Here is a 15332-nt window from a genome sequence, read left to right as displayed (position 1 = left end):
ACAATGACATGCACTGACACCCAGTAACACAGACACGCACTGACACCCAGTAACAAAGACATACACTGACACGAAGTCACAAAGACATACACTGACACCAAGTAACAAAGACATATACTGATACCCAGTAACACAGACATACACTGACACCAAGTAACAAAGACATACACGGATACCCAGTAACCAAGACATACACTTACACCAAGTAACACAGACATACATTGACACCAAGTAACAAAGACATACATTGATACCCAGTAACACAGACACGTACTGACAAACAGTAACAAAGACATACACTGACACCAAGTCACAAAGACATACACTGACATCAAGTAACAAAGACATACACTGACATCAAGTAACAAAGACATACACTGATACCCAGTAACACAGATACACACTTACACCAAGTAACAAAGATATACACTGATACCCAGTAACACAGACACACACTTACACTAAGTAATAAACACATACACTGACACAAAGTTACAAAGACATACACTTACACCAACTAACAAAGACATACACTGACACCAAGTAACAAAGACATGCACTGATACCCAGTAACACAGACATACACTGACACCAAGTAACACAGAGATACACTGACACCAAGTCACAAAGAAATACACTGACACCAAGTGACAAAGACATCCACTTACACCAAGTAACACAGACATACACTGACACCAAGTAACACAGACATACACTGACACCAAGTCACAAAGACATACACTGACACCAAGTAACAAAGACACACACTTACACCAAGTAACACAGACATACACTGACACCAAGTCACAAAGAAATACACTGACACCAAATAACAAAGACATCCACTTACACCAAGTAACAAAGACATACATTGATACCCAGTAACAAAGACATACATTGATACCGAGTCACACAGACACGCACTGACACCCAGTAACAATGACATACACTGATACCCAGTAACACAGACACGCACTGACACCCAGTAACAAAGACATACACTGACACCAAGTCACAAAGACATACACTGACACCAAGTAACAAAGACATACACTGATACCCAGTAACACAGACACACACTTACACCCAGTAACAAAGACATACACAGATACCCAGTAACTCAGACACACACTTACACTAATTAATAAAGACATACACTGACACCAAGTAACAAAGACATACACTGATACCCAGTGAAACAGACACACACTTACACCAAGTAACAAAGACATACACTGATAGCCAGTAACACAGACACACACTGACACCCAGTAACAAAGACATACACTGACATCAAGTCACAAAGACATACACTGAAACCAAGTAACAAAGACAGACACTGATACCCAGTAACACAGACACACACTTACACCAAGTAACAAGGACATACACTGATAGCCAGTAACACAGACACACACTTACACCAAGTAACAAAGACATACACTGACACAAAGTAACAAAGACATACACTTACACCAAGTAACAAAGACACACACTGACACCAAGTCACAAAGACATACACTGACACCAAGTAACACAGACACACACTTACACTAGGTAATAAAGACATACACTGACACAAAGGAACAAAGACATAAACTTACACCAAGTAACAAAGACATACACTGACACCAAGTAACAAAGACATACACTGATACCCAGTAACACAGACACACACGTACACCAAGTAACAAGGACATACACTGATACCCAGTAACACAGACTCACACTGATACCCAGCAACAAAGACATCCACTGACACCAAGTCACAAAGACATACACTGACACCAAGTAACACAGACATACACTGACACCAAGTAACAAAGACGTCTACTTACACCAAGTAACAAAGACATACATTGATACCCATTAACAAATACATACATTGATACCCAGTAACACAGACACGCACTGACACCCAGTAACAATGACATGCACTGACACCCAGTAACACAGACACGCACTGACACCCAGTAACAAAGACATACACTGACACGAAGTCACAAAGACATACACTGACACCAAGTAACAAAGACATACACTGATACCCAGTAACACAGACATACACTGACACCAAGTAACAAAGACATACACGGATACCCAGTAACCAAGACATACACTTACACCAAGTAACACAGACATACATTGACACCAAGTAACAAAGACATACATTGATACCCAGTAACACAGACACGTAATGACAAACAGTAACAAAGACATACACTGACACCAAGTCACAAAGACATACACTGACATCAAGTAACAAAGACATACACTGACATCAAGTAACAAAGACATACACTGATACCCAGTAACACAGATACACACTTACACCAAGTAACAAAGATATACACTGATACCCAGTAACACAGACACACACTTACACTAAGTAATAAACACATACACTGACACAAAGTAACAAAGACATACACTTACACCAAGTAACAAAGACATGCACTGATACCCAGTAACACAGACATACACTGACACCAAGTAACACAGAGATACACTGACACCAAGTCACAAAGAAATACACTGACACCAAGTGACAAAGACATCCACTTACACCAAGTAACACAGACATACACTGACACCAAGTAACACAGACATACACTGACACCAAGTCACAAAGACATACACTGACACCAAGTCACAAAGACATACACTGACACCAAGTAACAAAGACACACACTTACACCAAGTAACACAGACATACACTGACACCAAGTCACAAAGAAATACACTGACACCAAATAACAAAGACATCCACTTACACCAAGTAACAAAGACATACATTGATACCCAGTAACAAAGACATACATTGATACCGAGTCACACAGACACGCACTGACACCCAGTAACAATGACATACACTGATACCCAGTAACACAGACACGCACTGACACCCAGTAACAAAGACATACACTGACACCAAGTCACAAAGACATACACTGACACCAAGTAACAAAGACATACACTGACACCAAGTAACAAAGACATACACTGATACCCAGTAACACAGACACACACTTACACCCAGTAACAAAGACATACACTGATACCCAGTAACTCAGACACACACTTACACTAATTAATAAAGACATACACTGACACAAAGTAACAAAGATATACACTTAAACCAAGTAACAAAGACATACACTGACACCAAGTAACAAAGACATACACTGATACCCAGTGAAACAGACACACACTTACACCAAGTAACAAAGACATACACTGATACCCAGTAACACAGACACACACTGACACCCAGTAACAAAGACATACACTGACATCAAGTCACAAAGACATACACTGAAACCAATTAACAAAGACAGACACTGATACCCAGTAACACAGACACACACTTACACCAAGTAACAAGGACATACACTGATAGCCAGTAACACAGACACACACTTACACCAAGTAACAAAGACATACACTGACACAAAGTAACAAAGACATACACTTACACCAAGTAACAAAGACACACACTGACACCAAGTAACAAAGACATACACTGACACCAAGTCACAAAGACATACACTGACACCAAGTAACACAGACATACACTGACACCAAGTAACAAAGACATACACTGACACCAAGTAACAAAGACATCCACTTACACCAAGTAACAAAGACATACACTGAAACCAAGTAGCAAAGACATACACTGATACCCAGTAACACAGACACACACTTACACCAAGTATCAAAGACATACACTGATAGCCAGTGTCACAGACACACACTTACACCAAGTAAGAAAGACATACAATAACACAAAGTAACAAAGACATACACTTACACCAAGGAACAAAGACATACACTGACACCAAGTAACAAAGACATACACTTACACCAAGTAACAAAGACATACACTGATACCCAGTAACACAGACACACACTTACACTAAGTAATAAAGACACACACTTACACCAAGTAACAAAGACATACACTTACACCAAGTAACACAGACACACACTTACACCAAGTAACAAAGACATACACTGACACCAAGTCACAAAGACATACACTGATACCCAGTAACACAGACACACACTTACACTAAGTAATAAAGACATACACTGACACAAAGTAACAAAGACATACACTTACACCAAGTCACAAAGACATACACTGATACCCAGTAACACAGACACACACTTACACTAAGTAATAAAGACATACACTGACACAAAGTAACAAAGACATACACTTACACCAAGTAACAAAGACATACACTGACACCAAGTAACAAAGACAGACACTTACACCAAGTAACACAGACATGCACTTACACCAATTAACAAAGACATCCACTGACACCAAGTAACAAAGACATACACTGATACACAGTAACACAGACACACACTTACACCAAGTAACAAAGACAGACACTGATACCCAGTAACATAGACGCACACTTACACCAAGTCACAAAGACACACGCTGACACCCAGTAACAAAGACAGACACTGATACCCAGTAACACAGACATACACTTACACGAAGTAAATGGGTGGTTGATGGTCGGCACACAATCGGTGGGCCGAAGGGCCTGTTTCAGTGCTGTAACTCTAAACTAAACTAAATATTGACACCTAGTGTCACAGACACACACTGACACCCAGGAACACAGATACACACTGACACCCAGAAACACAGAGAAACGCTGTCACCAAGTAACAAAGACATACACTGACACCCAGTAACCAAGACATACACTTACACCAAGTAACAAAGACATACACTGATACCCAATAACACAGATACACACTTACACCAACTAACACAGACATACACTGACAACAAGTAACAAAGACATACACTGACACCCAGGAACACAGATACACACTGAAACCCAGTAACACAGAGAAACACTTACACCAAGTAACAAAGAAAGACACTGATACCCAGTAACACAGACACAAACTTACACCAAGTTACAAAGACATACACAGACACCAAGTAACAAAGACATACACTTACACGAAGTAACACAGGCATACACTGACACCCAGTAACAAAGACATACACTGATACCCAGTAACACAGACACGCACTGACACCCAGTAACAAAGACATACACAGACACCAAGTCACAAAGACATACACTGACACCAAGTAACAAAGACGTACACTGATACCCAGTAACACAGACACACACTTACACAAAGAAACAAAGACACACACTGATACCCAGTAACACAGACACACACTTACACAAAGAAACAAAGACACACACTGATACCCAGTAACACAGACACACACTTACACTAAGTAATAAAGACATACACTGATTAAAGGAACAAAGACATAAACTTACACCAAGTAACTAAGACATACACTGACACCAAGTAACAAAGACATACACTGATACCCAGTAACACAGACACACACGTACACCAAGTAACAAGGACATACACTGATACCCAGTAACACAGACTCACACTGACACCCAGCAACAAAGACATCCACTGACACCCAGTAACAATGACATGCACTGACACCCAGTAACACAGACACGCACTGACACCCAGTAACCAAGACATACACTGACACGAAGTCACAAAGACATACACTGACACCAAGTAACAAAGACATACACTGATACCCAGTAACACAGACATACACTGACACCAAGTAACAAAGACATACACGGATACCCAGTAACCAAGACATACACTTACACCAAGTAACACAGACATACATTGACACCAAGTAACAAAGACATACATTGATACCCAGTAACACAGACACGCACTGACACACAGTAACAAAGACATACACTGACACCAAGTCACAAAGACATACACTGACATCAAGTAACACAGACACACACTTACACTAAGTAATAAACACATACACTGACACAAAGTAACAAAGACATACACTTACACCAACTAACAAAGACATACACTGACACCAAGTAACAAAGACATGCACTGATACCCAGTAACACAGACACAAACTGACACCCAGTAACAAAGACATACACTGACACCGAGTAACACAGAGATACACTGACACCAAGTCACAAAGAAATACACTGACACCAAGTAACAAAGACATCCACTTACACCAAGTAACACAGACATACACTGACACCAAGTAACACAGACATACACTGACACAAAGTCACAAAGACATACACTGACACCAAGTAACAAAGACACACACTTACACCAAGTAACACAGACATACACTGACACCAAGTCACAAAGAAATACACTGACACCAAGTAACAAAGACATCCACTTACACCAAGTAACAAAGACATACATTGATACCCAGTAACAAAGACATACATTGATACCGAGTCACACAGACACGCACTGACACCCAGTAACAATGACATACACTGATACCCAGTAACACAGACACGCACTGACACCCAGTAACAAAGACATACACTGACACCAAGTCACAAAGACATACACTGACACCAAGTAACAAAGACATACACTGACACAAAGTAACAAAGACATACACTGACACAAAGTAACAAAGACATACACTTACACCAAGTAACACAGACACACACTTACACCCAGTAACAAAGACATACACTGATAGTCAGTGTCACAGACACACACTTACACCAAGAAAGAAAGACATACAATGACACAAAGTAACAAAGACATACACTTACACCAAGTAACAAAGACATACACTGACACCAAGTAACAAAGACATACACTTACACCAAGTAACAAAGACATACACTAACACCAAGTCACAAAGACATACACTGATACCCAGTAACACAGACACACACTTACACTAAGTAATAAAGACATACACTGACACAAAGTAACAAAGACATACACTTACACCAAGTAACAAAGACATACACTGACACCAAGTAACAAAGACATACACTGATACCCAGTGAAACAGACACACACTTACACCAAGTAACAAAGACATACACTGATACCCAGTAACACAGAAAAACACTGACACCCAGTAACAAAGACATACACTGACATCAAGTCACAAAGACATACACTGAAACCAAGTAACAAAGACAGACACTGATACCCAGTAACACAGACACACACTTACACCAAGTAACAAGGACATACACTGATAGCCAGTAACACAGACACACACTTACACCAAGTAACAAAGACATACACTGACACAAAGTAACAAAGACATACACTTACACCAAGTAACAAAGACACACACTGAGACCAAGTAACAAAGACATACACTGACACCAAGTAACAAAGACATACACTGACACCAAGTAACACAGACATACACTGACACCAAGTAACAAAGACATACACTGACACCAAGTAACAAAGACATCCACTTACACCAAGTAACAAAGACATACACTGAAACCAAGTAGCAAAGACATACACTGATACCCAGTAACACAGACACACACTTACACCAAGTATCAAAGACATACACTGATAGCCAGTGTCACAGACACACACTTACACCAAGTAAGAAAGACATACAATGACACAAAGTAACAAAGACATACACTTACACCAAGGAACAAAGACATACACTGACACCAAGTAACAAAGACATACACTTACACCAAGTAACAAAGACATACACTGATACCCAGTAACACAGACACACACTTACACTAAGTAATAAAGACACACACTTACACCAAGTAACAAAGACATACACTTACACCAAGTAACACAGACACACACTTACACCAAGTAACAAAGACATACACTGACACCAAGTCACAAAGACATACACTGATACCCAGTAACACAGACACACACTTACACTAAGTAATAAAGACATACACTGACACAAAGTAACAAAGACATACACTTACACCAAGTAACAAAGACATACACTGACACCAAGTCACAAAGACATACACTGATACCCAGTAACACAGACACACACTTACACTAAGTAATAAAGACATACACTGACACAAAGTAACAAAGACATACACTTACACCAAGTAACAAAGACATACACTGACACCAAGTAACAAAGACAGACACTTACACCAAGTAACACAGACATGCACTTACACCAATTAACAAAGACATCCACTGACACCAAGTAACAAAGACATACACTGATACACAGTAACACAGACACACACTTACACCAAGTAACAAAGACAGACACTGATACCCAGTAACATAGACGCACACTTACACCAAGTCACAAAGACACACGCTGACACCCAGTAACAAAGACAGACACTGATACCCAGTAACACAGACATACACTTACACGAAGTAAATGGGTGGTTGATGGTCGGCACACAATCGGTGGGCCGAAGGGCCTGTTTCAGTGCTGTAACTCTAAACTAAACTAAATATTGACACCTAGTGTCACAGACACACACTGACACCCAGGAACACAGATACACACTGACACCCAGAAACACAGAGAAACGCTGTCACCAAGTAACAAAGACATACACTGACACCCAGTAACCAAGACATACACTTACACCAAGTAACAAAGACATACACTGATACCCAATAACACAGATACACACTTACACCAACTAACACAGACATACACTGACAACAAGTAACAAAGACATACACTGACACCCAGGAACACAGATACACACTGAAACCCAGTAACACAGAGAAACACTTACACCAAGTAACAAAGAAAGACACTGATACCCAGTAACACAGACACAAACTTACACCAAGTTACAAAGACATACACAGACACCAAGTAACAAAGACATACACTTACACGAAGTAACACAGGCATACACTGACACCCAGTAACAAAGACATACACTGATACCCAGTAACACAGACACGCACTGACACCCAGTAACAAAGACATACACAGACACCAAGTCACAAAGACATACACTGACACCAAGTAACAAAGACATACACTGATACCCAGTAACACAGACACACACTTACACAAAGAAACAAAGACACACACTGATACCCAGTAACACAGACACACACTTACACAAAGAAACAAAGACACACACTGATACCCAGTAACACAGACACACACTTACACTAAGTAATAAAGACATACACTGACACAAAGGAACAAAGACATAAACTTACACCAAGTAACTAAGACATACACTGACACCAAGTAACAAAGACATACACTGATACCCAGTAACACAGACACACACGTACACCAAGTAACAAGGACATACACTGATACCCAGTAACACAGACTCACACTGACACCCAGCAACAAAGACATCCACTGACACCAAGTCACAAAGACATACACTGACACCAAGTAACACAGACATACACTGACACCAAGTAACAAAGACATACATTGATACCCATTAACAAATACATACATTGATACCCAGTAACACAGACACGCACTGACACCCAGTAACAATGACATGCACTGACACCCAGTAACACAGACACGCACTGACACCCAGTAACCAAGACATACACTGACACGAAGTCACAAAGACATACACTGACACCAAGTAACAAAGACATACACTGATACCCAGTAACACAGACATACACTGACACCAAGTAACAAAGACATACACGGATACCCAGTAACCAAGACATACACTTACACCAAGTAACACAGACATACATTGACACCAAGTAACAAAGACATACATTGATACCCAGTAACACAGACACGCACTGACACACAGTAACAAAGACATACACTGACACCAAGTCACAAAGACATACACTGACATCAAGTAACACAGACACACACTTACACTAAGTAATAAACACATACACTGACACAAAGTAACAAAGACATACACTTACACCAACTAACAAAGACATACACTGACACCAAGTAACAAAGACATGCACTGATACCCAGTAACACAGACACAAACTGACACCCAGTAACAAAGACATACACTGACACCAAGTAACACAGAGATACACTGACACCAAGTCACAAAGAAATACACTGACACCAAGTAACAAAGACATCCACTTACACCAAGTAACACAGACATACACTGACACCAAGTAACACAGACATACACTGACACCAAGTCACAAAGACATACACTGACACCAAGTAACAAAGACACACACTTACACCAAGTAACACAGACATACACTGACACCAAGTCACAAAGAAATACACTGACACCAAGTAACAAAGACATCCACTTACACCAAGTAACAAAGACATACATTGATACCCAGTAACAAAGACATACATTGATACCGAGTCACACAGACACGCACTGACACCCAGTAACAATGACATACACTGATACCCAGTAACACAGACACGCACTGACACCCAGTAACAAAGACATACACTGACACCAAGTCACAAAGACATACACTGACACCAAGTAACAAAGACATACACTGACACAAAGTAACAAAGACATACACTTACACCAAGTAACACAGACACACACTTACACCAAGTAACACAGACACACACTTACACCCAGTAACAAAGACATACACTGATAGCCAGTGTCACAGACACACACTTACACCAAGTAAGAAAGACATACAATGACACAAAGTAACAAAGACATACACTTACACCAAGTAACAAAGACATACACTGACACCAAGTAACAAAGACATACACTTACACCAAGTAACAAAGACATACACTAACACCAAGTCACAAAGACATACACTGATACCCAGTAACACAGACACACACTTACACTAAGTAATAAAGACATACACTGACACAAAGTAACAAAGACATACACTTACACCAAGTAACAAAGACATACACTGACACCAAGTAACAAAGACATACACTGATACCCAGTGAAACAGACACACACTTACACCAAGTAACAAAGACATACACTGATACCCAGTAACACAGAAAAACACTGACACCCAGTAACAAAGACATACACTGACATCAAGTCACAAAGACATACACTGAAACCAAGTAACAAAGACAGACACTGATACCCAGTAACACAGACACACACTTACACCAAGTAACAAGGACATACACTGATAGCCAGTAACACAGACACACACTTACACCAAGTAACAAAGACATACACTGACACAAAGTAACAAAGACATACACTTACACCAAGTAACAAAGACACACACTGAGACCAAGTAACAAAGACATACACTGACACAAAGTAACAAAGACATACACTTACACCAAGTAACAAAGACACACACTGAGACCAAGTAGCAAAGACATACACTGATACCCAGTAACACAGACACACACTTACACCAAGTATCAAAGACATACACTGATAGCCAGTGTCACAGACACATAATTACAACAAGTAAGAAAGACATACAATGACACAAAGTAACAAAGACACACACTTACACCAAGTAACAAAGACACACACTGACACCAAGTAACAAAGACATACACTGACACCAAGTAAAAAAGACATACACTGACACCAAGTAACAAAGACATACACTGATCCCCAGTAACAGAGACACACACTTACACCAAGTAAAAAAGACATACACTGATACCCAGTAACACAGACATACACTGACACCAAGTAACAAAGACACACACTTACCCCAAGTAACAAAGACACACACTTACATGAAGTAACACAGACATACACTGACAGCAATTAACAAAGACACACACTTCCACCAAGTAACAAAGACATACACTGACACCAAGTAACAAAGACATACACTTGCACCAAGGAACAAAGACATACACTGACACCAAGTAGCAAAGACATACACTGATACACAGTAACAAAGACATACACGGACACCAAGTAACAATGACATACACTGATACCCAGTAACACAGACACACACTTATACCAAGTAACAAAGACATACACTGATTCCCAGTAACACAGACACACACTTACAACAAGTAACAACGACATACACTGATACCCAGGAACACAGACACACACTTACACCAAGTAACAAAGACATACACTGATACCCAGTAACAGAGACACACACTGACACCAAGTCACAAAGACATCAACTGACACCCAGTAACAAAGACACACACTGACACCAAGTAACAAAGACATACACTGACACCAAGTAACAAAGACATACACTGATACCCAGTAACACAGACACACACTTACACCAAGTAACAAAGACATATACTGATACCCAGTAACAGAGACACACACTGACACCCAGTAACAAAGACATACACTGACACCAAGTCACAAAGACATACACTGATACCCAGTAACACAGACACGCACTGACACCCAGTAACAAAGCCATACACTGATCCCCAGTAACAGAGACACACACTTACACCAAGTAACAAAGACACACACTTACATGAAGTAACACAGACATACACTGACAGCAATTAACAAAGACACACACTTCCACCAAGTAACAAAGACATACACTGACACCAAGTAACAAAGACATACACTTGCACCAAGTAACAAAGACATACACTGACACCAAGTAGCAAAGACATACACTGATACCCAGTAACACAGACACACACTTACACCAAGTAACAAAGACAGATACTGATACCAAGTAACACAGACATACACTGACACCAAGTAACAAAGACATACACTGATACCCAGTAACACAGACACACACTTAAACCAAGTAACAAAGACATACACTGATACCCAATAACATAGACACACACTGACACCAAGTCACAAAGACATACACTGACACCAAGTAACAAAGACAGATACTGACACCAAGTAACAAAGACACGCAATGACACCCAGTAACAAAGACATACACTGATACCCAGTAACACAGACACGCACTGACACCCAGTAACAAAGACATACACTGACACCAAGTAACAAAGCCATACACTGATACCCAGTAACACAGACATACACTGACACCAAGTAACAAAGACACACACTTACACCAAGTAACAAAGACACACACTTACATGAAGTAACACAGACATACACTGACAGCAATTAACAAAGACACACACTTCCACCAAGTAACGAAGACATACACTGACACCAAGTAACAAAGACATACACTTGCACCAAGTAACAAAGACACACACTTACACCAAGTAACAAAGACAGATACTGATACCAAGTAACACAGACATACACTGACACCAAGTAACAAAGACATACACTGACACCAAGTAACAAAGACATACACTGACACCAAGTAACAAAGACATACACTTACACCAAGTAACAAAGACATACACTGACACCAAGTAACAAAGACATACACTGATACCCAGTAACACAGACACACACTTAAACCAAGTAACAAAGACATATACTGATACCCAATAACATAGACACACACTGACACCAAGTCACAAAGACATACACTGACACCAAGTTACAAAGACATACACTGACACCAAGTAACAAAGACATACACTGATACCCAGTAACACAGACACACACTTAAACCAAGTAACAAAGACATACACTGATACCCAATAACATAGACACACACTTACACCTAGTAACAAAGACATACACTGACACCAAGTAACAAAGACATACACTGATTCACAGTAACACAGACACACACTTACACCAAGTAACAAAGACATACACTGATACCCAGTAACACAGACATACACTGACACCAAGTAACAAAGACACACACTTACACCAAGTAACAAAGACACACACTTACATGAAGTAACACAGACATACACTGACAGCAATTAACAAAGACATACACTTGCACCAAGTAACAAAGACATACACTGACACCAAGTAGCAAAGACATACACTGATACCCAGTAACACAGACACACACTGACACCAAGAAACAAAGACATACACTGACACCAAGTAACAAAGACATACACTGATACCCAATAACATAGACACACACTTAAACCAAGTAACAAAGCCATACACTGACACCAAGTAACAAAGACATACACTGATACCCAATAACATAGACACACACTTACACCAAGTAACAAAGCCATACACTGACACCAAGTAACAAAGACATACACTGATACCCAATAACACAGACACACACTTACACCAAGTAACAAAGACATACACTGACACCCAGTAACACAGACACACTCTTACACCAAGTAACATAGACATACACGTACACCAAGTAACACAGACATGCAATGATACCCAGTAACAAAGACACACACTGACACCAAGTAACAAAGTCATCCACTTACACCAAGTACAAAGACATACACTGACACCAAGTAACAAAGACATCCACTGTCACCCAGTAACAAAGACACACACTTACACCAAGTAACATAGACATACACGTACACCAAGTAACAGAGACATGCAATGATACCCAGTAACAAAGACACACACTGACACCAAGTAACAAAGACATCCACTTACACCAAGTACAAAGACATACTCTGACACCAAGTAACAAAGACATCCACTTACACCAAGTACAAAGACATGCACTGACACCAAGTAACAAAGACATACACTGATACCCAGTAACACAGACACACACTGACACCAAGTAACACAGACATGCAATGATACCCAGTAACAAAGACACACACTGACACCAACTAACAAAGACATCCACTTACACCAAGTACAAAGACATACACTGACACCAAGTAACAAAGACATACACTGACACCCAGTAACAAAGACACACACTTACACCAAGTAACAAATACATACACTGACACCCAGTAACAAAGACATACACTGACACCCAGTAACAAAGACACACACTGACAACAAGTAACAAAGACATACACTGACACCAAGTAACAAAGACATACACTGATACCCAGTAACACAGACACACACTTACACCAAGTAACAAAGCCATACACTGACAGCAAGTAACAAAGACATACACTGATACCCAGTAAAACAGACACACTCTTACACCAAGTAACATAGACATACACGTACACCAAGTAACACAGACATGCAATGATACCCAGTAACAAAGACACACACTGACACCAAGTAACAAAGACATCCACTTACACCAAGTACAAAGACATACACTGACACCAAGTAACAAAGACATACACTGACACCCAGTAACAAAGTCACACACTTAAACCAAGTAACAAAGACATACACTGACACCCAGTAACAAAGACATACACTGACACCCAGTAACAAAGACACACACTGACAACAAGTAACAAAGACATACACTGACACCAAGTAACAAAGACATACACTGATACCCAGTAACACAGACACACACTTACACCAAGTAACAAAGACATATACTGATACCCAGTAACACAGACACACACTGACACCCAGTAACAAATACATAAACTGACACCAAGTCACAAAGACATACACTGACACCAAGTAACAAAGACATCCACTTACACCAAGTAACAAAGACATACACTGATACCCAGGAACACAGACACGCACTGACAC

The sequence above is a fragment of the Heterodontus francisci genome, unplaced genomic scaffold (genome assembly GCF_036365525.1).
Source record: "Heterodontus francisci isolate sHetFra1 unplaced genomic scaffold, sHetFra1.hap1 HAP1_SCAFFOLD_99, whole genome shotgun sequence".
Taxonomy (NCBI): domain Eukaryota; kingdom Metazoa; phylum Chordata; class Chondrichthyes; order Heterodontiformes; family Heterodontidae; genus Heterodontus; species Heterodontus francisci.
The sequence above is the reverse complement of the archived record's forward strand: the minus strand, read 5'-3'. Positions refer to the sequence as shown.